The sequence below is a fragment of the Protopterus annectens genome, chromosome 2.part1, assembly GCF_019279795.1.
Source record: "Protopterus annectens isolate FY-2018-M chromosome 2.part1, PAN1.0, whole genome shotgun sequence".
Taxonomy (NCBI): Eukaryota; Metazoa; Chordata; order Ceratodontiformes; family Protopteridae; genus Protopterus; species Protopterus annectens.
The window spans coordinates 1,478,284,239-1,478,309,868 of NC_056729.1; positions in this window are offsets into that span (position 1 = coordinate 1,478,284,239).

Below are 25,630 nucleotides of genomic sequence, written 5' to 3' on the forward strand. Positions count from 1 at the left end.
TTTTTTTGGGGGAAAGGGGAATTTTTTTAGTTTGACCCTAGCATGAGGGAGGTCAGGAGAGATGCAGGCTTCAAAAGTGACTGTTTTGGGCTCAGATCTTACCAGGGAGGATGGTACTGTAGGCGTGCTGCAGTGGTTAGTCATGTGGGTTAATACCAAATCCAAGATATGATCACATCCACACTCATTTGTATTCATTCACTTAGGAATCTTGATGTCTGCATAAGCAATTCAACTTCTCAGCATTACACCTGTTTCTCAGTTACCCTCTTCCTTAACTGAAAGCCCGACACATTGTGTTTCATAAACCTTCAAGGATGATGCCCTTGTAGACACTATGATATGTGAATGATGCATCCTCTGATTGTCTAGAAAGTCAGAGTCAGTAGTAGCCGGTTTTCTTAAAAGGATGATGGAGAAAACTTCCAAAGTATTATACAGCATCTGAACAACAATAATTTGGCAGTGTTTAAAAGAAAAAAAAAAGTCTGCGCAAATTAATGGAATTAGACATGATATGAAGCCATTAGGAATATACTAGTGATATGAAATGAGGTAATGCTTGGAGAATTCTTAACCAGTTAAGACAAGTTAATGGTATGGTAGTTTCCTGCAGCGAGTATTTTGCATTTGCAGTGAGAGAAAAGCAATCTTCCTGTACATTATGATAGAAATTGGTTCCAGTACGGGAATGTGGGAAGAAGAGAGATTATGGTGATGTAAGGTAGAAATAAGTATTTATTGACAATTGGGATGAAGCAGGCATTTGTGCACATGTAGGGATATAGTTTATTCTGGTGTTGAGCAAGAACTGGGTTTGGAAATGTCACTTTGGTTTAGGTCATGTATGTCATTTGTACTGCTTTGACGACTGGAAAAATTGCTAATTGTGTGTCTGAGCACTATGGGTTTGGAGCACTGCCAAAATAGCTTACTGTATTTGGTGTGCTCTGTACAATGTCTGCATTGATGACTTCATATTATACATCACTATGCTTTCATGTGCATTGTGTTATGAACCGAGAGCACTGATTGACATTTACACAGTCAGGGTTTCAATATTTTTTCTAATACAAATTAATGTACTAATGGAGGACTGCAATGCCAGCTGGACTGAATCAGTTTCGTGAATTTAACCCCTTAGGTCATTGCCAAAGTTATTGCTCGATCACTGGCTACATGACCCAATAAGTGATTCCTAGGGTAAAAACCATACCATGCCTTTGTAATCTTAGCCATGTCTCTCAGACTGCATTCTGCAGATTGTGATATTGTCTATAATTCACGTTGAGCATGTAAATCTACTGCAAGATTGTGGGTTATTTAACTATTTCACGTACATTTGTCAAGGTTTCATTTGCACGGTGGCAGGGAAGAACTACTTTACATGGCTGGTGAGCAAATTCCATACTCTGTGGATCCTTGTGGGACAGAACTGATGGTCTGGAATGCTCTGTCTATCTCAAAAGCCAAAGTTCAGCTTCTATGATCTGGTCTTGGCCGTTTTGTGCATGTGCTAAAGATACATCAGAGAAGGGTCGTCAAAGCCCTCGAAACCAGGCAAAGGTCCCCTCTCAGAAGGATATAGGGATTCAGTGCAGAGTCGGAGCCCTTAGCTAATCAACATGGGAGCAAGTATTCCATTCATAGGTTCAGAAGTGTGTACTAGGCTAATGGCACTGGAGTCTTTCGAAGCCTAGACCATAGGATTACCCTGGCATTGTGCCACCCGACCTTAGTCCACAGTGCCTCTGTCAAGTAAAGCCAATGGATTGATCCTTGGTGTGATTTTTCTATTTCCCATCCACTCATCAAGATTTCTCTTGAACCGGGCCAGTGAGGTGCTCTGCTTGACGTGTATGGGAAGTCAATTCCATAGCATGGGCAGTCTCTGGGTTATGAACCTGACCCTCCAGCATGTTATGTTGATCGTGGTAATGAGGTTGAGGTCTTTGGAGCATGTGGTACAAAGGGATTGGGATTTCTTCAGATGTAGCATTTGTAACAGAGCTGGGTCAGACATGGCTTTGTAAGTCAAGCAGAGATTGCCTCTAAGTAGGAGATATGAGACAGAGAGTAGTTGGACTTTTTTTAGTCTGTCCATATAAGACAACTGTTTAAGGCCTGGGATCCTCTCTGTATGGTAGTTTTGTGGCCTCTCTAGTTGTTGCAGGTGTCTACTGAGATGCATGCCAAATGGGGTATTGTATTCAATGACTGGCCTAATGATGGAAGAGTAGAGGGAGACAAATACCTCTTTCTTCTTGGATGCAAAACCCTTAGTAATGAGATGTGCTGCATAGAAGGACTTTCTGACCACAGTGACAATGTGGTGGTCAAAAGAGAGGTTGGTGTCCACCTGTTTTCCCAGATCTATTATAACGCCATAATATTAACCTGTATCTTTACTTTAAAAAAACGGTTTCCTCTGTGTTACTTCTCATGTTTCATCTGATGCAATGGTTTGGATTACTGTGAATGTGTTAAGCTGTTGTCTGACTTAGAGAACACGTGAATATGCATAACACCACCCTCATCATTTGTGGATGAACAGTCAATTGAAGTTAGACTGAGGAGTCGTGATGTCTGCATAGCGCATTCATCTCCTCAGCATGATACTTGTTAGCTCGGCTTGTCCTGGCCTTTCCTGTTCTGACTGTCACAGTCTTTATTATTCATTTGGCTTCAAAAGTTGACCACCTGTAGATAGTAAGACACATGAAAGGTGGCTTATTTGCATAACAGATCTGTCGTTAACATTAGAGAATGCCTTATGATGTTCTGTCTTTATGCAATGTTGTTGCCAAGGGATGTTTGTGCATTTGTTGACTTGAAAGTACTTTGAAGTTTGAGATCAGTTGTTTAGAGTCCAAACGTTACATTTTGCACCCTTTTCTGTTGATGAAGCCATGGCCCTTGCCTGTGGTACATAGGAGGATTATACTAAAACATCAACTCGTATGTGTGGTGTTCCTGTGTAAAATAGCCTCTATATCAGTCCCTCTCTGTATCTCTCTCTCTCTCTATATATATATATACATATATATATGTTTTATATATATATATATATATATATATATATATATATATATTTATACTGTGTTTTTAGGCAAGATGTAATGGCTTTTTTAGAATCATGTGGAATAATCAGCTGTAAATGTGCTTGAGACGGTTTGAAAAAAAGACATTGTATACTGGTATACTGGGCAAGTGTCTATATGTGTGCATTATGGAAGCTGTTGTGTTTAAGGGACAACTGGGTCTGAACTGGACTGGACCCAACATTTTAAACAGCAGCAGCTAGGGTCACGCATAGCTGTGTCTGCATCGCTTTGTGGAGAGGTGAGACATGGGTGGAATCCCAGGGGTCTATTTTTTGTTTCCCACCCAGCTATCCATGTCGTACTTACAAAGGAGTAAACAGGTACTCTGCTTGATGTAGAGAGCGAGCCTCTTCCATAGCTGAGGAAGTCTCTGAGAGACGGTTCTGTCCCGCCAATAAGCCTGGTTGATGTCTCAGACCATGTTGAGGGTGCATGTGCAGGTTACTTGAGTGGAGCTTGACTTGCGGATATGCAGCAGTCTCATCAAGGTCTGGTCCATGATCGCCTGGTATGCCAGACAGAGGTCACCTCTGAGGAGTCTGTATAAAACTGAGTAGAGGGATTGTGCTTTTAGCCTATTTCTGTATAGTAGATGTTTTGAGGCCCTGGATTCTCCCAGTGAGGAACCACTGTGGTCTCTCCAGCTGCTGCATGTTCTTTGCAAGGTACATGTTGAAAGGTGAGTTGTACTCCATAAGGGGCCTTATAAGGGAAGAATGCAGGGATGCTATGACCTCCTTGTCCCTGGATGAGATACCCTTACTTATGAGGTGGGCCATGTAGAAGGCTTTCGGTACCACGGAAGCAACATGGTGGTCAAAAGTCAGGTTGCTATCAACCTGTGTGGCACAATGCCTCACGCATGATTGAGCACTGAAGACATTGTTATCATTGTGATAATTTGTGGGGACATCACTCTCCACAAAGGGGATGATGATGATTTTTTTGGTATTGAACTTGAGGCCATGTTTGTGGCACCAGTCATTTGTCTGAGTGAGACCCTCTTGGAGTATGTCCACATCACTAGGGGAATTGATGACAGCACCCAACTTGCATTCATATGCAAACTTGTGGACCACTGGTTGTGGCCGACACCTCATAAAAGTATATCCCAAATAACAGAAGCCCCAAGACCAAACTGTGGGGTACACCGCTTGTTACAGGTCTACTGCTTGAGGTGGCTTTCCCTATATTGACTGTGGGTTTTATCAGTGAGCCAGTTTGCTATCCATCTGGTAACGTGGATTGATACCTAGTTGAGTTTATCTATTTTCCACGAGAGGGGAATAGTGTCAAAGACTTTGACCAGGTCAAGGTAGATGGTGTGCATCTTCTTCCCCTCATCCATGGCTTTGGTGACTGTCTCAAACACGTTGATAAAACTTATCAAACATGACCTACCCTTGACAAAGCCAATGTCCTTGTTGATGAGGTCCATGATAATCAGATCAGGCTAGTTAGGCTGATGGATCTCTCATTTCCCAGATCGGTGGATGTTCAACCTTTGTGTAAAGGAATAACACTGGCTGTCCTCCACTCACCTGGGGTGAAGCCACTACTCAGGTTTGGTTGAATATGATGCATAAAGGTGACACAAGTTCATGTCTGAGTTCACGTTGGATGCAGCCTAGGATGCTAGCAGGTGCCATGGAGGCTGTATTTTTTTATTTTGAGAGAGCAGTGAGAACTTGTTCCCTCGATTTTAAGGGGAAGGGGACAGGTACAGGGGATGTCCTGGTTTACTTAAATGGGGGAACAGAGAGGTTCAGGTTTCACTGAATCTGTCAGCCAGCACGTTTGCTATATCTATGACATTTGCATATGTGGTGTCCTTGACCACCAGTTCTGAACAGATCTGGGTGCTTCCTTTGAGGTTGCGGACATATGTAAACAAGGCCTTCTGATTGACTCTTGTAGATGTGGCCACCAATTTGGACACTAAGTTTGCTTCGGGGGATTTCATTACTGCTCTTATTTGCTTGTTCAGGCTAAGGAGACATTGCTTCCAATTGGGCACCTGCCCTTCTTGGGTTTGGACAGCAATTTTTTCCCTTTGTTGTAGAAATTATTTATTGCAGATGTACACCAGACAGGTATAAATGTATGAAAATACTGTTACATTTCAAGTCTGCCTTTGTGAATGTATATATATATATATATATGTATATATATATATATATATATATATATATATATATATGTATATGTATGTGTATGTGTGTGTGTGTGTAGTATATATTGTGTAAATCTGAGTTACACACATCAGAGCAACACTTGACTGTTAGTTTGTTGAATGTGAGTCTGGTGTCAGTGGAGTGTGTTTACTGTGACAAAAGTTTATTTTATTGAGGTAATAGCAGCAACAGTTAAGTGTAGCTGTTTGATTGCTGCTTAGTGGGAAAGTTGGCAAGGTGGCATGCTCTGCTGGTAGTGTGAGTGTGTTGGTGTGACTGTGAGCGGGTGTGTTGATGTGACTGTGAGTGGGTGTGTTGGTGTGTTGGTGTGTGACTGTGAGCGGGTGTGTTGGTGTGTGACTGTGAGTGGGTGTGTTGGTGTGTGACTGTGAGCGGGTGTGTTGGTGTGTGACTGTGAGCGAGTGTGTTGGTGTGTGACTGTGAGCGAGTGTGTTGGTGTGTGACTGTGAGCGGGTGTGTTGGTGTGTGACTGTGAGTGGGTGTGTTGGTGTGTGACTGTGAGCGGGTGTGTTGGTGTGTGACTGTGAGCGGGTGTGTTGGTGTGTGACTGTGAGCGGGTGTGTTGGTGTGTGACTGTGAGCGGGTGTGTTGGTGTGTGACTGTGAGCGGGTGTGTTGGTGTGTGACTGTGAGTGAGTGTGTTGGTGTGTGACTGTGAGCGAGTGTGTTGGTGTGTGACTGTGAGCGAGTGTGTTGGTGTGTGACTGTGAGCGAGTGTGTTGGTGTGTGTCTGTGAGCGAGTGTGCTGGTGTGTGACTGTGAGTGAGTGTGTTTGGTGTGAGTTCGGCAGTGTAATGTTGAACAATGTAGTTGAGCTGCACTGGCACCAACCCTGTTTAGGGATGACATGATGTCAGTGCAGTGGCCTTGCTGCAACAAGTGTTGGATGCCCTGATCTGACATCAACTGCAGATTGGGTGGCCCACAGTTGTTGCAGCACTGTTTTGTGGAGAGGTGGGCAATGCCGCATGGTTCACTGCTACATTTTGTCTCTGTGTGTGTGTTTAGCATGGGTTGTGTCAAAGAGAATGACATAGCATGGCATGGATGAGACCAACCCTCTTAAGTGGAGTGACTGTGAGGTGCCCAGATCTGACATGGAAGTGCGATTGTTGAAAGAGAAATATTTTCCAGATTATTCTAAGTAAACAGCAAATAGAAAATGCAATATTTCTTTTTTGAATGGGCAAGCTAAAAGTGTTATTTTTATTGGGTGTCCGGGGTGAACAACACTAACAAATGTTTTATTGTTGCATCGTCAGATGCTTTACAACTTTTTGAATTCCACAGAGTTTGGCTGATATTCATCTGTGCTGGTCACCTGAAATTGTCTAGTTTAGTATCTGAGTAATGACAAGAACGGTACACTGCAGTTTGCTGTGCATATTCTTGTACAGAAACGTGGATATGTAGAAAGATATTGGGGAAGAATCCTTTTTTTTTTTTTATCTTAAGAATTTATGTGCTTCTTTCTAAAATACTGAATCTTGTTTCACATTCATTGACTTCATTAATTCATTTTTAACAGGGAAAATATATTTCAGATTCTAATTAATCATTTTATGTGCATGCACTTATTTTAGGGCAGTACTTCCTCAGTTGATTTGCTGCTCTTGCAATGTCTGGAGTTCAGACCTGTTGGCTATCTGAGAAACACAGACTCACAAACCTTGCCATAGGATTAGCTTTAGTGTCTTAGGTACTTTCAGTTCAGTTAATTTCTTTGATTTATTTTAGTAAATAATCCTGGCATGACCTGAGTAATGTGTAAATCCCTCTTGTTTACTTGCGTCACAATATTGAACTTATTTACTGTAAGACCTGGAGTTCTTTTCCAATGAGTATATAAACTGATGGTGAGTGTTGCAGACGGGTATTGGGAGTTGTGCGTTGGCGGACAGGTATTGGTAGTTGTGCGTTGGAAGACGGGTATTGGGAGTTGTGTGTTGCGGGTAGGTATTGGGACTTGTGTGTTGCAGGTAGATATTGGGAGTTGATTGGCTGCTTTTCACTGTATGTAGAGGTATGAAATGTGTAAGGTGATTGTGTTTTTGAGAATGTGGTCATGGCTGTATGGTTGTGGTAGTGAGATCAGTTAGGTGAGAGGTAGGATATGTGTGTGAATATGGATGGATGAGGGGTGGTTGCATGCGTGAGAAAAGTACAGGAAGGTGTTGGATGTTTATTGAATCCATGTGTGCATGTATTTGTGGGAATGTGTGTGTCACTGGCATACTTATACAGGTTGTGCAGCATGAAAGACATATGGGGGAACACTAGTCACTGGGGGCACACTTAAATAATATCATACTCCCTTAAAGATCATAGAGTACTAACACACATCTTCACACTACACCAATCATTACAGAAGAGACCAAACACATAGAGCTACATATTCTGAGGCTCTTTAAAGTAACTTATCTAAATCGCAAAGGCTTTCTAGATGTAACACAAGTACCCTCATCAAATTCACAAACATGCAATGCAGGCAGCAGTATCCATGAAACATACATCTAAGAGTCACATTGTTTAATTTCAACTGGTAGGTGGGCATAACTGGCTTAGACAGTATAACGTTAAGGTCACATGAATGGACAATGAACAAATATGTCAGTATTTTATACAGTATAAGGACTACTCCTCAGGGAACAGCACAACCGTTGCCACTTTGTTAATATACAGCTAGGCTCTTCATGTTAAACTTCTTGCATTAAAGAATAGCAAATAATCCCAGTATACTGCTGTTCACCGGCACAGGTTTTGTATAGGGTCAATAGAGGGCCTTTGTCAGCTGGTGTGGATCCTCAGAGCTGGGGTGTAAGGCAGTACTTTCAAGAACTGTATTTCTATTGACACACAGTATATGTAAATCATTCATAGTTGCGGATATTATTATACCCTATGGTCTTTCAATTTGATTGTATGATATTCCTTGGGTGGTCTTGAGAAGAAAGGTGTTAATCTCCTCACAACATAAATAAGGCTATTAGAATGCATCTGCTATATGTTGTGCTATCATCAAGCAAGGCTGCATGCACAGAGGGATGTAAAACAAGGGCCTTGTACTCCACACCTCCCAGACATACTGTTGATGTTTTGGGCAGCAGAGTGGTTCATTACTATGGACTCAGCAGTACATTACGGTTTAGAGAGGGAGGCTGATGTAATGGTTAAGGTGTTCAACTTAGAGACAAGGTGCATGCAGGGTCTGATTCTCACATGGGATAACTGGCTCGGCTTAAAATTGCCCACAAGGGTAGTTAGCCTAGTACAAATGTATGACCCTATGAACCTAGAGTTCATTCTTGTGCTACATTCACTACCTGTCTAAAGTCTGCATAGTCTTTGTATTTCATGCCTCCTAGCTACCTTGCACATCTCCTTGGTAGCATGTTGAATCATTGGTATGATCCACGAGTCACAGTTCCAGGGTATATGGTTCAGTGCTGATATAACTACATGTCCATCCTGATGGCACTGTCTCTTCCTTCCACCCCCAGTGCTGGCTGCTTTGTGGAGGTAGATTCCCCAGTTATAACTTCTTGTGTCCTTTGTTTAAGCCAGTTTGCTATTCAGATAGTTTATGTACATGCTCATACTTAGTGTACTTAGCCATTCTAAAATGCCCTAGTGGAATATTGTGTCAAATGACTTGGTCAGGTCGAGGTATGCAGTATGCACCATTACACCCTCATCCATTACTTTGCTGACCTGCTTGAAGTAAGCAACATATACACTTGACAAACCCGAAATTATATGGGTCAAGTGTTTATAGATTATTTATGTCATCATTCAGGCTAGCAATGATTATTCTCCTGATTTTGCACATCAGGCTATTCAGGCGTATGAGTTAATAATTTGCCAGGTTCTCAAATGGCCCATGTTTATGCATCAGAACAACTGTTGCAGTCCTCCATTCATTTAGCATGAATCCAGTTTGGAGTCTTTGGTTAAACAGTGATTATAGTCAGCCCAGCAGCTCATATTTCATGCTTGTGAAGGGTATTATTGAGACCCACAGATGCTGTGTTCTTGGCCTTGAAGAGCCATTTGAGTACTTGCTTTTTCTTTTATTGCTGATGAAGTTATGGATATTGGCATTTCCTGAGGGACATCAGGCAGAGAGGGGGATTAAAACTGGAGCCGAATTTGTTGGCCAGGAGGTTTGCTATATCCTCTGGCTCTGTACAGGTGGCATGGCATGATTTACAATTAATTCAGTACATTGCTTTGTATTTCTTTTGAGGTTGACATAGGTGAAGAAAGCTTTGCAATTGTCCTTGGCCTGGGAGGCTAATTTTACATAAAATGTGCCTTTGTTAGATTTGACTAGCTCGCCGACTTGCTTGTTTTGGTTGATGAATGATTTTTACCTTGCTGGACGTTGTACCTATTACTTTTTGTCATGCATTTTTTCGTTTTGTTGTACACTTCATTGATGAAATTTTACTAGGATAGCTTATGTTTTGATCTTGCTTTTAATGCAAGTAGGTACAGTTGTCTCTATGCACCTGTTAATATGATTATACAGGATTTCTATGAATTATTCCTCATAGGCAGCAGTGTTTTCATAGTTTGTGGCAGCTTGAAATTTGGCCGGGGTGTCAGTTATTAGGAGAATGTTTGCCCCAGAATAATTCCTAACAGTTCCAGGGTTAGGTGGTGTGTTTGCTTTTACCCTTACTTCAAAGGAAGACACCCTCATGGTCTGACCTAATCAGGACATTACTCTGGGGGGGGGGTGAAATATTTCTTCCATGTTTGTGAGGACCGGGTCAATATTTGCACCCCTACTGGGTATACAGACTAAATTGTCCATGGTGTTTGCATATACAAAGTACAGCAATGCTAGGCATGCATGTTAGTGGGTCCTTATATTAAAGCAGTTAAAATTACCCTTGAGTATGGTATTGGATTGAAGGGGGACTCTCTCCAGTATATTTAAGTATGTATTATGGTTTTCCAGGGTCAAAAAGAGGGACCTATACTTGCAAGGATATGGCATGGTTTCTTTTAGATGGCTTAGCTATGTCAGTAGGTTTATCAAGTTGACAAATTTCTAAAAAATATTCAGAATCCCAGCGGGGCCAAGTGCAGACCATCCCTGGCAGCAGTGTGGTCTGTCAACCATATCCTCTCAGGCTGACAAATATTGTAGCCCATTTAATTGATACTGTACTCTAAGCCATTTATTAAAGTCAGTAATTTTCATTTTATATTGCGGCATCTTCCTTGGAGAAGGCAGAATGCTAGGCTCACACTGACATGGGGCACATAGCCCTAGAGCTCCATCATGACTATCTTCATGTAGTCCAGGGGGGTACTTCTCAAGTTATTTACTCCCACTTGGACTAAGAATGAGAGTGAGTCATAGTAGAACTTCTAGCTCAACTTGCATTTTTTTCTCATTTTAGCTTAGCACTGTCAGTTATCTATGCTCCCAGTGCTGTTACAAGTGCTTTCTAACAGCACCATAATGATGCGGTGCATAAACTACGTAAGATCCTACCCTCTGTGTAGACTAGCCATGGTAGCCTCTGATATAAATTTTCAGCACAATTTCACTCTGCAGGCATCTTATATACACTCAGTACAAAATCCTGTGTCGGAGAAGCTGGGCAGGACCAGGACAGACTCTCATGAATGGAAACTGAATCAGGATCTTCCCAGAGTTAATTAATCTGTGAGGAACATCTCTAATAAATCATTTAACCACCACTCAGCCAGTTTAGAAATGTCAGCTCCAGGACTTCACGCAAAAAGACAGAGAAACCAAATGTTCATTTTGTTGGACAGGAACAATCCTTTTCTACCAATATCCAGAGCCATTTTGAAGATACATAAGGACTCTATAAATATCATTGTGGTGACTCTTCCCTGACCCAGGCAACAGATTTTTTTTGTTCAGTTGGAAATCCAGCCATCCAGAATCCCTTTTTCCTCTTCTGCACTTTGGAGTCAGTGTGTCTTTTCAACAGTGACAGTCTTCTAGAGGCGATGTTTGCACCATCTGTTAGATGGTCCTTTTGTAGTATTTCTTCCACACCACACCCACATTTATGGCCAACTTAGTATTCAGTCCACCTGTAGCATGTCTTTGTAATGTGAGAGGATACCAGAGCACCCAGAGGAAACACACATGAACACAGGGAGGACATGTAGACAGAAGGCCCCCAGCTAAGAATCAAATGAGGGAACTTCTTGCTGTGAGGCAATAACACTATGTGCTGTGCTACTTTAGATATCAATACCATGAGACTGCAGGACAATTACCAAGGACAGTTAACATGCTTCCTCACAGAACAGACATACTCATACAAGACGAGATGCTGGCTACATCCTAACCCACAAAAAACCCATGACTAACTGCATACATGATAGAATCTTAATACCTTTTAGGCACATCATTTCTGAAAACATGCTGCAGGCATTAAAGGAAGCTGGAAAACCTACATTATGAGTATTCTTAGATGTGTTTGCTAAATTTTTCTCAAAGTTGCCCGTAGAGGATTTTATAAGTTGTCTTATTTGTTTATTTAGGCTTAGGAGGGTGCTTTTCTTGTGCTGGGACCTCCCTTTGGTATTCTTAGACAACAGCTTCTTAAGCTTGTTTAGTTTATTTATGTGAGCAGTCCACCAGGGTGGCTTGTTTTTTCCAGAGACTCTAACTTCGGTCTTATCTGGCAAAACCGAGTCTGTACTTTTGTATAAGTGTTGGTACAGGGCATCAGAGTATAGGTGCCAAGACCATCTGTGGGGACTGGGACTTGGAAATCGTTTATGTCAACCGCTTGAAGGGTATAATTGGCTCTGAAGTTTTTTAATCTGATTTCACCTCTGATGGGTTCTGGAGTTACTGCTCCTTCAAAAGTGACTGACTTATGAACAGATTTTACTAACAAGGATTCTACACTTATGGTATTCCAAAGGTCTCTCATGTTGGTGAAACACCAGGTCAAATGTATTTGAGCCGCTACTAGGATTTTGTACAATTTGTTACAGGGCATTTGAGTTACTAAAGGCAAGGAACTTTTGTGCAATAGCGGTTCATATAGGTTGCCTACTTGATGGTATGACAGTTAAAATCCCAGTATGACAAGAGTGTTAGGTTGCATTTTGATTGGCCTCTGCCTCATCTGATGCTATTATTAAGATTACTGTGAATATGCTAAGCCATTGTCTCTGACTTAGGCTTCACAGGGATATGCATCACACCTCCTCCTTCATATTCCGTTGTTGAATGGTCAATTGAATGTTATCAACTGACGAGTCATGATGTCTGGATAATTAATTCATCTCCTCAGCATGATACCCGTTAGCTCGTGTTGCCCCTTCCTGTACCGAAATCCAGAGTCATTGTTATTCATCAGGCTTCACAAGTTACGCACTTGTAGCTGCTAAGATACATGAAAGGTGTATTATCAGCATAACTGCTCTGTCTTTAACCTTAGAGAAACTCTTATAATCTTTGTCTTTATGCAGTGTTGTTGCCATGGACTGTCTGCACATTTGCAGGCTTTTCTGTACTTTGAAGGTACTGCTCAGCTGTTCAAAACCCAAACTTTACCCTTTGCACCCTTTTCTTTTTCTGAAGCCATGGCCCATCCCTCTTGTACATATGAGTTGATGTTTGTGTATACTCCTAAGTATTGTCATCACAATTGCTTTGTTGATGTTCCTGTGAAAAATGGCCATTCATGCATGATCCTTGCTGTAACAACTGAATTTATATGATAATAAAGTTTCCACACAGTCACAGTTACACAGTGCACAACTTTCTGCTCCAGTTTTGTCAAACAAATCTGAGCAAGATAAACACTGACAGCTATTTCTGCCCATAAGTACACAACATCTGCCTTGTTAAATGCACTAACCTGAGTTACTTGGTGTTCATTGATTTCCATACGTAGTTGCAGTTACTGTGCAGTGCAACTTCCACATCTCATCCTAATGTTGAACTTCACTTTCTTTGTTTCTGTACAACTGTTTGTAGAGGGGCATGCTACACAGATATTTTTTATTTACTATAAGCAATTTACAAAATTGAATAAGAAGTATACTCCTTACCTGAAGCTCTTCATTTGAAAAAGGGCTTGAGACATTTTTCATGCATTTGCACCAACTGATGCTGTTGATCTGGACAAGAGATGAAAGTGATGCTGATTTCTCATGTCTATGACCTAACAGCTTTGTCACAACGATCAACATTATGATGATGCAGTTTTATGTAATGCAATGTGATCGTGAATTGCATTGGTAGCTGAATGACTTTCCAGGTGTCTAGTGATGATGATAAAAGTGATTTGACAACAAAGGATTAACATGAACAGGTAAAGCAGAAGTGAAATGAAGTGATGATGGGGAATATATGCTGTTTGTGGGATAGTTGTGTGATGTTACAAAGGGCTACTATGTGGAACTGTTTATTTTCTAAGGGTTACATATATCCAGTGAAATTGTCTCTCAGAACAGTTGTAGTATTGCAAGGTTACAGCAGGATGCCTTAATAGCTGAACTGGTGATACATGGAAGGTTCTGAGATGGGCTTATGCCATGCAGACAGTTTCTGAGATGTGTGTGTTATGATGCCTTATCTCATGGTCAACCTGTAAACCACTCTTTAAAGTAATTACCAGCTGATATTACACTGAGATGGCAAAGCATTGCTGACTTGTGTGGGAAGGGCTAATTCTGTGATTGTAAAGGTATACAGTACTAATATATGTGTGTGAATTATTGCTACTGTTGGAGTTTTCCTGTAATGATAGCATCAGGATACCATTGTCACATGATAACAAAAATGTGTGTGTTGGTGGTCTGCTGTTGAAATGTTGGAGAAAATGAAAATTTATATTTATAGAATCATATGAAGTTACTAAGCTAATGGCCCTAGGGCCCTTTACAAGCCAAATGAGGTGGCTGTTTCCACAATCAGCACCTATAGCTCCTATCCAAGAGGAACACTGGTGGAACCCTGGGTTGAATTTATACTTGCAGACCCTGCACAAAGGCTGCTGCAAAAGCTGGCTTAGCTTGCTCTTCTGGGTCTGGTATTCCTGAATGTCTAGCAAATACTGTTTCAAGGTGACAAAAAATAGTCTGCAGGGGCTTCCCCTGTGTTTTGTTTACATGCCTGTATTTTAGACCAATCAGTCCTAACTTGACACACATCCATAATCTTGTTTAACAATCGTGTTTGTTTATCTGTCAATGCATTCCCTATGAGACTGAAATCTGTTATTTCAGCCTTTTCCAGTAACTGATTTCTTATTTCATCTGAAGTAACTACTCTCAGCAGTTGTAAATTGTCAAAGTAGGATTGTAACATTCTATTATAATTTATAATTCTTCTTAGAATTTTAATGGATCTTCTCTAATATTTGGAAAAATTTTAGACATTGTATGCAAATCTGCACAGGTCCAAGGATGAACAAGTTCCCTATTGTTAGCCTCCAAAATTTCCCTGAGAGGTGCCAATATTTTTTATTTTATTTTACATTTGTTGACCGGGCTAGTCTAACTGGATACAGGTCCATTTTCAGTAGAGGCCCAGGGAGATAAGCTCCACTTTAAACTAAATAAATCAAGACAAACAAACAAAGGTCCATGCAATATATAAAGTACATATACTTGAATTTCTTCATCAACTTGAGTTATACAGTACTAAAAATATCCAGATTGTGACTACTGAGTTTAATAAGGTAAAATACAGTATTATTACTAAGGGAAATATATAGATATTCAACATTCGTTTATTGGTTATGAATGTGCCTTTATAAAGATGTAAATTGGTATAACACTGAGAAGTGAGAGAATTATTGGATGTATGTACATGAAGTAATTACAGTCATAGTGAAAGAAATAGATTGGTTAATATACAAGGTGGAAAGATAAGAGCTCACTGAAGAAGGCAAATGTTGTTGTTGGCATACTCAGTGATAGCATCTTGGGAAATAAGACACTAAGAAGGGGGTGAGGGATGAATTTGCTAATACTGCAATGTGGGTTATTGGAGGAGAGTTATAGAATAATGTTGTATTGGGGGGGGTTAGTCAGGGTTAGTACAAGGACAGAGCCATTGTGTTTTAGTTGAATCTTTAGTTGCTTTTTAAAAAGTGGTAATGATGAGATAGATGTAAGTTTAGTGGGAAGCTTGTTCCAAATCTTCCCCACTGTATTAGAGAAAAGAGAATCATCTGCCTTGTTGTGGGATTTCTGGATGGTAACCAGTAGTTTATTTGCTGAACGAAGGTTAGTAAGGTTTGTGTAGGGGGAGATGATGCTACTGAGAATAGGAGTATTACCAGGCTGGTACAGAATTTTATGGGTAATGGAGAGTTGTTGAAATTCTAGCTGGTTATTTAATTCAAGCCATCCTAGAAGTCTGAGATTTAGACAGTGATGAGTTCTAAATGAGGACCCAGTAGCAAACCTGGCAATATTGTTATAAGAAGTGGACAATTTGTTTAGGTTGCTTTTGGAAAGATTAGTATAAACTGGTGAGGCATAGAAGAGGGTGGAGATCAGATTGGTCTGGGCAATAGTAGTTCTGGCTTCTGGGGTGAGAAAATGTTTTATCCTATATAAGGATCCAAGATTTCTGTTTACAGTTTTAATAGTGGCATTAATATGTGAGTCAAAGTTGAGGTTGTGGTCAATCAATACACCTAAGAGTTTTGTAGTTTGGTCAGGAGCTATGATTGTACCATCAATGGATGTAATAGAGAAATCTATTGGGGTGGATTTAATAGTTGGAGTAAATAGTAACAGTTTGCTTTTTTTGGCATTAAGGAGGAGGCTACGATGTTGGAACCAGTTTTCTACTTGGTTAAATACTGTTTGGGTGATGGATTGGAGTTCAGATGAAGTGGATGCTTTACAAATCAAAGTGGAGTCATCTGCGTATTGTATGCTGGTAGGTAGAGGTAAATTAGTAGAAAGGTCGTTAATGAATATGGAGAAGAGTAAAGGTCCCAGGATAGAGCCCTGAGGGACACCAAGGGTAGCAGGGAGCTGTTTGGATAGGTTATTATCCCAAAGGACAGCCTGCTGTCTGTTGTGCATATAGGATTTGAACCATTGTAATGCCTGTGTGTCAAGTGAGAATGAGTAGAGTATGTTGAGTAGTATTTGATGGTTGACCATAGCAAAAGCTTTAGAGAGGTCAGTGAGCAGAGGAGAGCATGTTATTGTTGCAATGTTTATTAATGCAGTCTGTAAATGATAGGAGAGCAGTGGTGGTACTGTGGAATGGTCTAAAACCATGTTGACAGTCAGCTAGAAGGTTATATTTGAGAATGTGGTTAAGAAATTGTTGATGGATACATTTTTCCATAATTTTGCCTAGTGGTGACAGTAGGGCTATGGGCCGAAAGTTAGAGAGTTCAGTTGAGTTTCCTCCTTTGTGAAGTGGGATTATGTGAGAGATTTTCCAGAGTGAGGGAATGGAGCCTTCGGTTATGGTTCTATTGATTAGAATAGAAATGGGATAGGCAAGAGCTTTTGCTGCAGTTTGAATGTATTCAGGTGGTAGGAGATCAGCTGAGGGAGTACAAGGTTTAAGTTTATGAAGCAGAGTATAGATGAGGGCTGTAGGAATAGGTTTTATGTGAAAGGTAGGTGGTACGGTAGTTGGGGAGGATAAGAGGGTAGGGTTAACAGGTGGTAAGGTGTTAGCTAGAGATTGGACAGATTCAGTAAAAAAGGTATTGAAAGCATTAGCAATCTGGTTTGGAGAGTTTTGGGAGAGACCAGATGGGGTAGGTGTTTTGGAGTGGCCGGGATGTAAAAGTTTATTTATGCCTGACCAGAAACTCTGGGGTTGATTATGGTGATTTTATTGGAGTTTAAAGAAATAGTTTTTTTTATCCTGAAGTACTGATTTTTTGGTGGCATTTCTTAGCTGTCTAAAGTACTGCTGATCAATTGGGTCTTTAGTGCTTCTCCATTTGGACCAGATTTTATTTCTTTGTAGGATTTGTTGTCTGGTTTCTTTAGTGAGCCATGGGGCTGCTTTGCATCTAGTTCTTATAGAGCGTGAGGGGGCATGGTATTCTAAAATTTGTAGGAATTTGGAGTTAAAATGGGATACTGCTTCATCAATTGGCAGGTGCCTTAAGGGTGACCAGTCACAGGCTTGAAGTTCAGCCCGAAAGTTGGCTGGATCAAAATGTTTTCTGTTGCATGTGATTTTAAAGGTAGTTTGATTTGGGATAAAGGATTTTTGTCTGGATAGATAGGTTAGTGAATGGTCACTAATATCATCAGGAAGGATACCTACTTTGTAAGAGAGAGGGTGGCTGTTAATTAAGATCCAGTCTAATATACTTTCTTTGCAGCTGGGTTTATGGATTCTGGTGGGGGTGGTAATAGTTTGCGAGAAGCCATAGAGGTTTATATGGGTTGTGGGTTCTAGAGTGGTACAGGTGTTCCAATCTATATTAAAATCGCCGAGTACAATGGTTTCTTGAGGGAAGGATGTTGAAAGCCAGCAGAGGATACTTTCTAAGATCCTAATGTTATTGCCTGGGGGTAGATAGGAGCATATTATGTATATAGATTTAGTGGTATTGAGCTGGAGCTTGGAGATAAGAATTTCCACATTAGTTTCTAGAGGTGGTTGTACTAGTATGGACGTGACCTGTAAATGAGATTTGTGCAGTATTGCTACCCCACCACCCTTTTTGGTAGTTCAGTCTAACCTTAAGATATTGCAACCAGGTGGGAGTATTTCATTGTCTTTTGTAACAGGTTTAAGCCAGGTTTCAGTTAAGCATAAGATATCAAAAGAGTGAGTATCTAGTAGAGCGTGTAGTTGGCTTACTTTATTGTTAACACTCCTTATATTGAGATGAGCTATGAGTAGAGAATTTGTGGTTGTACAGGGAGTGAAGGGGGGAGGGGTTTGTGTGGGTATTGTTATATGGTCTTGGGTTGGGATGAATGTCCCCATGAAGGAGAGGATGTCTAAGAGGACTATATGGATGCTTCAGTGGTTTATTGTAATTAGGTTGTGATTTCCTATATTGTGTGAATGTGAAATAGGCTACTCTGTTGTGTTTAGGTGATAGGTTGAGGTGGATGTTATGTTAGAATGGCTTTGGAATTCAAGCTCATTTATTACTAATGTTTGTTTTAGGGGTTGGTGAGATGATGTGAATTGTAGGTTTTCATAAAAGGTGAGAGTATAGGGAACAGAAAGGATAGAAAGTAGGAGAGGTAGTTTTATGCAAGTGAGTGTATAAGTTAAGGGCATGGTGAAGGAGATGATAGAAATATAATTAAGAATTAGGAGGTAGAAGTAGAGAGAGTGTGGACTATTGAGTTATGTAAGAGGTAATTGAGAGTAATTGTTAGTATGTGAGTGGGTATGTAGATGGTAGGTCTGTAATGAGTTGTGGATGACTATTGGATAGTAAAGAGGGGGGTGTGGCTTTGTAACTATAAAGGTAGGACCACTGGGGGTGGGTGGGAATTGGGGGTAGGGTAGGGGAGCGGAGTGAGCCCGCAGGGCGAACGGAGCAGGTTACAGAAGGCAAGTGAGAGTCTACAGAGACAATCAGGGAGCAGCAGACTCCTGAGGCAAGTTAAGTATATCCAGGTGAGTAGAGTATGGTAATGCAGGAGAGAGGTTGGGAGAGTTTGTGGAATAAAGGGAAGAAAACAGTACAGTTAGATAGTGGGAAGAAGGAAAGGTAGCAGTAAAGTGAAAGTAGCGAGAGGATTAGCAACTAGTCAAGGGATAAGAGATGTAAAAGTATTAAGAGTAGATATTAGGGAAGGTGGAGTACAGGGTGTAACCCTAGACTGGAGTAGGGTGCCACCTAGTGGGCAGAAAGTATATTACACAAAGGTGTAAATATTAGATAAAACTAGAAGAAGGAGTTACAGATAAAAAAATGTAAGGGGAGAAAATAGCAGAGTGCTATTGGGGTGTAGAGGAGGGAACTTTGCTGCTGGTTTCCCTGCTCGCTAGCTTAGTTTCTCATTGGTACTAGGTAGGTAAAATAAATAATACAGCTTAATAGGATCAATAGATCCCCTACCAGAGGTTGTAATCTCTTGTGGTACTCTGTCATGTGAGAGTATATGGTAAGATACAGGAATGTAAAATACTAAGGCCCCTGTTAGGGAAGTAGAACCTTTCTGAGAAGGATAGGAAGAAGAACCCCACTCAACTGCAAATGCCTGTTCAGAAGATGTAGATTGAACAGGGGAACCAGTCTGAGACATACCAGTGTCACGTGAACTATGTGTCCAATGGACAGTAGATAGAAAGGTAGGGGTCTGAGAAACAATAGTCTTCTACAGGAGGTACCCGTACTGGTGCATATGGGGGTGGGGGTGCAGTAGCTACTGGAGGATTATCATCTTGTTCAGAAGTTTCTGCTTTTTGTCCATCCTCAGTTTGTTCCAATCCTGCTGCTAAGACAGGACAAGGACCTTTTTACTGGTCTGTACTGCCTTTTTAACATCTTACTTGTTGCAACAATTTCTTATTAACATCCTGCAATCCTCTTAATGCTGACTCCTTTTTAAGTGCTTCACTCTACCAAGAATACAATGATATTTGTTCCCCACTTACTTTGTTTTTTCTTTCTTACAAAATGCCTTTCAATGTCAGCAATTTAGTCTTATCATAAGTTCCATGTAATGGAAATACCCCATGTAATGGAAATACCCCAGCAGCACAATTCTTAGTAAGCTGAAACCAGTCATGTAAGTATTTACAACTATCCTTCCCATAATTAAAATACATAAAAATATGCAGGTGTTCCCTTTTCAGGGATTTGATCCTGCTTACTTATCTTTGATCCCATTTTTCTTATTTTTATAAATCAGTAATAAAAATGTTAGGCTTACCTAACAACTCCTGGATTCTGGCAGTTCCAAAGACAGAAAATAACTGATAGTAATCCACACACCATACAGGGAGGGAAAGGTAGGAAGTCTGTCAGCATGCAGGAACAGAGAGGTTTCATTCAGCCTTTTCTCACAGAACCCCCTTGCTTTCGTCCCTGTAAGAGCTCGAAAGTTACTGCTCCAGCATTGTGGTCGGGATAACTGGGCGGATAGGTACTGTGTCCAGAACTGACCACTCTTTTGGACCCTCTGAGGGTACTTTCACACAATCACACTGTTAAGTCCCAGCATGCATTTGGGCTCATGAATTTATTTCAGCAATGCATACCTCTACGTCCTATCATGCAGTAGGCTCATGAATTTGTTTTAACAGTATATAGTCTACATGCCAATCATGATATGGGCTCATAAACTTGTTGTATAGTCTACGTCCCAATCATGCGATGGGCTCATGAACTTGTTTTAACTTTACAGTCTACGTCCCAGTCATGCTGTGGTCTCATGAACTTGTTCTAACTGTATTTTTAGCTTTTAACTTTTTCTTTTCTTTTTGTCATACATTGACAAAATAAAAACATCTGTCATACTTCTTACCTTCCAATCCTGAGCGTACCGCCCTTGACACAAGGCGCCTCCTTGTGTTAATTTGTCCTTTACTTTATGTGCACATACATTTAATATACTCATTTACTGTGGGGGTCCTCCCACTATTACTTGTATACCTTACAGCCCCTCAGTCAAACAAAAACAGTCACGCACTTATACTAGATACACAGTCATGCACTTACATTTGCTAAAATTTGTCAAAAAAAAAGAGAAAAGAAAAGAAACACAAACCAACCTTTTCCCCATACAAAAAAAATTCCCTACCAAGGCTAGTATGTTTGCACACCCTGAATAGCTGCACATCTGAGTCTCTGACTATTCCATACAAAGCAGTGTGGAATTCACAGAAAGTCTGTAATGGGCCCTATTCCAGAACTGCCCTGCAGCAATACCAAAGTTCATATCCATAGAACAGCACCAAATTATTATAGTCATAAACAAATAACATTCCAAATTTACCTTGTATGCCTTCAGTTGGGAACAACACTTCAGGATGTGCAAACATTTTATTCTTACAGAGCTGGGAGTCAGTCATCATAGTTCTTGATGAAGCATTCTCAGTTTACAGAGAACCTGTAATTTTATACATTTTCTTATCTAACCTGGTCATGCAGTGTCATTACCTTACAGTTAATTTGACACAAAAAAAACTTTGCAAATTTCCTCATCCCTCGTGATTTTCGCCTCGGACTTCACGTGAACACCTTTGTATACATGATTCACCTGCTTCCAAGAGGTCTTGTAAATGACTTTGGATGTTTCAAACTTGCCCTAGCCGACAATGCACTTCTAGCCTGGAGGAGTTGGCTAACAATTTAGTAATAACTACATGCCTCACTTCATGCAACACATACTATTCTCTTATTACATACTAAAAGCAGTGTAAAAGACAGCAGTACCGTGGCTTATGAAGCTGTATTTTTCCCAGCCCTGCATACAAATTATATTTATTTTTTTTTAACAATCATGTTATAGCATCATTGATAAACTGAGATTAATATACATTTTAATAAGCTGGTCTTGTCCCATAACAGTATGCAAAAGGGAAAACAAGGTAGAAGACTGAAATTCTAATTACGGCAATTTTTTTATATTCTTAATGAGATTAATTTTTTTTTTCAGACAGAGCTCAGTCTGTCAGTAGCCAAGATGAATTGTAATGAGTGTATATTAATGTGTAAAGGAATACTTAACTCCTTTATATCAAAGACTGAGAAAAAGCATTTTGTAACATGATTTACTGTAAAAGTGCTATTCAGATGATAGAGGTTAGAGAAATGAGGGAACACTTTTACTGGCACACCAGGCAGACTGCAAGCAAGTCTGATGTGTATTGTCATGCAAAGCTGACAGAATAGCTGAACCTTGCAGGGTGGGAAATGTGGTACTCTTGCAAGCAGGGGGTTGGGATATGGGAGGAGTAACTGTAGAAGAAACTGAAACAGATCAAAGTTAAATGTTTAAAAAAAGACTGATATCTCAGCAAAGAGATGGTCATTTGGGAAGCCTTTTTCACAGAATGTGTAACACATCAGCAGCAAACACATTTGTAAGAGACACCGCATGACAATGAATTATAAGTTTACTGAGGCCTCTGAAAAATAGCTTCTCATCTCTGCTTTTCTATTCTAAGTGAATGGAACTCTAATGAGACAGTCCATCTATGGGCCCTATAATCTCAGATACAGTGGATTTGCAGTGTATTATGGACTAGATTTTTCTTTAGATGTAAATTAACTCTCATCAGGATGTCTGCCCCCAGGTGGGCAGTCAGGGGTACAAACAGAATAAAATTATTATTTACTACTTCTATCTGGTACATGCAGGTTTGCAATGAGCCAAACTTAAGGAAAAGTTACAAAATATATCTTGTTTAATTATTTTCCTGTAGTGGTCCTTTAAACTTTACAAGAAAGCACTAGGAAGCCTGAAACTGATTCAAGCACTCAGCTCTCCTTGTCAATAAAAAGAAATTAATCAAAGGCACTAAACAGCCTATAATTGCAGAGTACCTTGCATAGGTAAGAGAAAACAGATCTTAAACTTTACAAAAAAGCACCTAAACAGGCATGTCCAAGGGTCAGCTTCCGGTGATTTCTCCTGTCCACCTGGTGAATCTGGGCATACTGGGGCAGTGCGGCAACTGCCTCATAGGTTCATAGGTTCCTAGGTTCATACTAGGCTATTTGCCCTAGGGCATTTATAAGCCTAGCCAGAGTGTGTTTGGCTTTCGCCACCCATTTTAAATGAATTTTGATATGCCCTTTTTCGAGGTTAGTATACTGTGCCTCTAACAGTGACACAGAAGTGATACTCAGGGTAAACCTACGATCTCCCATCCACTCATCAAGATTCCTCTTGAAGAGAGCAAATGAGGGACTCTGCCTAACCTGGACTGGGATTTTATTCCAGAGTGATGGGAGCCTCTGGGTTTTGAATTTGTCCCTCCAGCATGTCCTATTTATTTCAGTGCTGAGTTTCAAGTCTCTCGAACGCGTAGCTCGATAGGATTTGGATTTTCTGAGGTGCAGTATGTCCATTAATTCCGGGTTGGACATTGCTTTATACGTCAGGCACAGATCGCCTCTGAGCAGGCGGTATGCCACTGAGTAGAGCTGGAGTTTCTATAACTGGGCAGCATATGGCATCTGTTTGAGCCCTTTGATCCTCTTGGTGAGGTACTTTTGGGGTCTTTCCACTTGCTGCAGGTGTCTGGTAAGGTACATCCCAAAAGGGGCATTGTACTCAATTATGGGCCTGATGAGGGATGAGTAAAGAGGCACGATGACCTCCCCTGATCTAGATGTGAATCCCTTCATGATTAGGTGGGCTATATAAAATGTTTTTCTAACCACTTTGGCCACGTGGTTGTCAAATGAGAGATTGCTATCAACTTGGGTCCCCAGGTCCCTAATTACTTCTTCCGTACTTAATGGATTACCACCTATGTGGTAATTTGTGGGCACTTTGTTTTTGCCAAAGGGGATGACTGCACACTTTTTGGTGTTTAGCTTGAGGCCATGGCTCTGGCACCAGCTGTCTGTTTCTATGAGGCCCTTTTGGAGGATGCTTGTGTCGGCTGGAGAGTTGATTATAGCGCTCAGTTTGCAGTCATCTGCGAACTTGGTCAACCACAGTCCTTCCGTGTTGGCCTGTACCTCCAAGAAATATATACCGAACAGGAGAGGTCCCAGGACTGAGCCTTGTGGGACGCCACTTGTAACTGGTTTGGAGTCTGACATGGCTCCAGCAATTCTAACCATGTGGGTTCTGTCCTTGAGCCAGTTTGCAACCCATCTAGTGACATAGGGGTTTATATTTAAGCTGGTGAGCTTATCTATAATGCCTGAGTGGGGTATTGTATCGAAGGCTTTTGCGAGGTCCAGGTAGGCTGTGTGGACCACCTTCCCCTCGTCAATGGCCTTGATGAATGTTTCAGAGAAATCGACCAGGTTTAAGTGTCAGGATCTGCCCTTAACAAAGCCGAACTGGGGTAGGATCCAATGTCTGTAGGTCCCCAATATCTTTATTTATGAGGTCCATGATGATCCTTTCCATAGCTTTGCAGACCAAGCTAGTCAGGCTTATGGTGCAATAGTTTCCAGGATCCGTTCAGGCACCACCTTTGTGGAGAGGGACCACTGTTGCTGTACGCCACTCTTTGGGTACATATCCTGTGGTAAGGCTGAGATTGAACAGTAGTTTTATGTTTGGGTTTAGCTCTTCTTGGAGTTCATGTAGGACACAGCCAGGGACACCGTCTGGTCCCACTGATGCTGTGTTTTTTGCTTTGGAGAGGGCGGCTCTTACCTGAGCATCTGAGATGTCAGGGGTGAAGCACTCTGCTGGGATAGATATTTGCCCTTTTGGTGGGGGGGGGGAGTTTGCGCTGAACCTGTCAGCTAGGATGTTGGCAATGTCTGTGGGTTCAGTGTATTTTTTGTCATTTTGGACTAATTCTGAGCATATCTGGGAATTCCCACCCAGGTTCCTAACATAACTAAAGAAAGCCTTGTGATTATCCTTAGTGTCCTGTGCAATGTTTCTCTCGAAGCTGGCCTTAGACAATTTTATGAGTGCTCATAGTTTTTTGCTAATACTGATCAGAGATGCCTTCCCTTTTTGGGATTTTGCTCTGTCATGTAGTAGCTTCCTCCTTCTATTGTATAGTTTGTTTATGGCTGGGGTCCACCAGATAGGACGTCTGCCTTTGGAGGATTGGGTCTTGGTTTTATTTGGGATTGCATGATCCATGCATTCCTGAAGGTGTTCATAGAATGCGTTTATAAAGAATTCTGCGGTCAGGGCTGTATTTTCCACAGGCCTGGGGGCTTTAAAGCAAATTTCACACTCCTCAAAACCGAGGTGGAATCCTTCAGAGAAGTTTTTCACTGTGGTTTTCTGGGCAGGGGGTGGGGTCGGGATGTGAATATCCAGTGAGATTAGTTTATGGTCTGATCTTACCAGTGAGGGATACACTTCTGTACAGACAATCCTCTCCTCCTACCACCCAACACTACAACTTGCGAGAGATGCACTTACATAGCCAAACTGGAAGCTAAGCTCTCTCCGGCCAAGATTGTGCTAGACAGTCAAGAGGAGAAGGTTAACACCTGCATTACACCTCAAGCAACTCATAGCCCTTCAAATCCCACACCATCAACACCCACACATAGCAACACTAAACCCACATATGCGGAGGCCCTTAACATTAGCCTGCCCAAGCAACAAGGACCTCCGAAGCCGAAACGCAAACAAACACCAGTCACAACCAAAGTGACACATAGCTCACAACACCAGTGTTCCACCCAACAACAGCCCCTAAGGCAAGACAATGCACCCAACACTGTAGTCTTAGGCGACT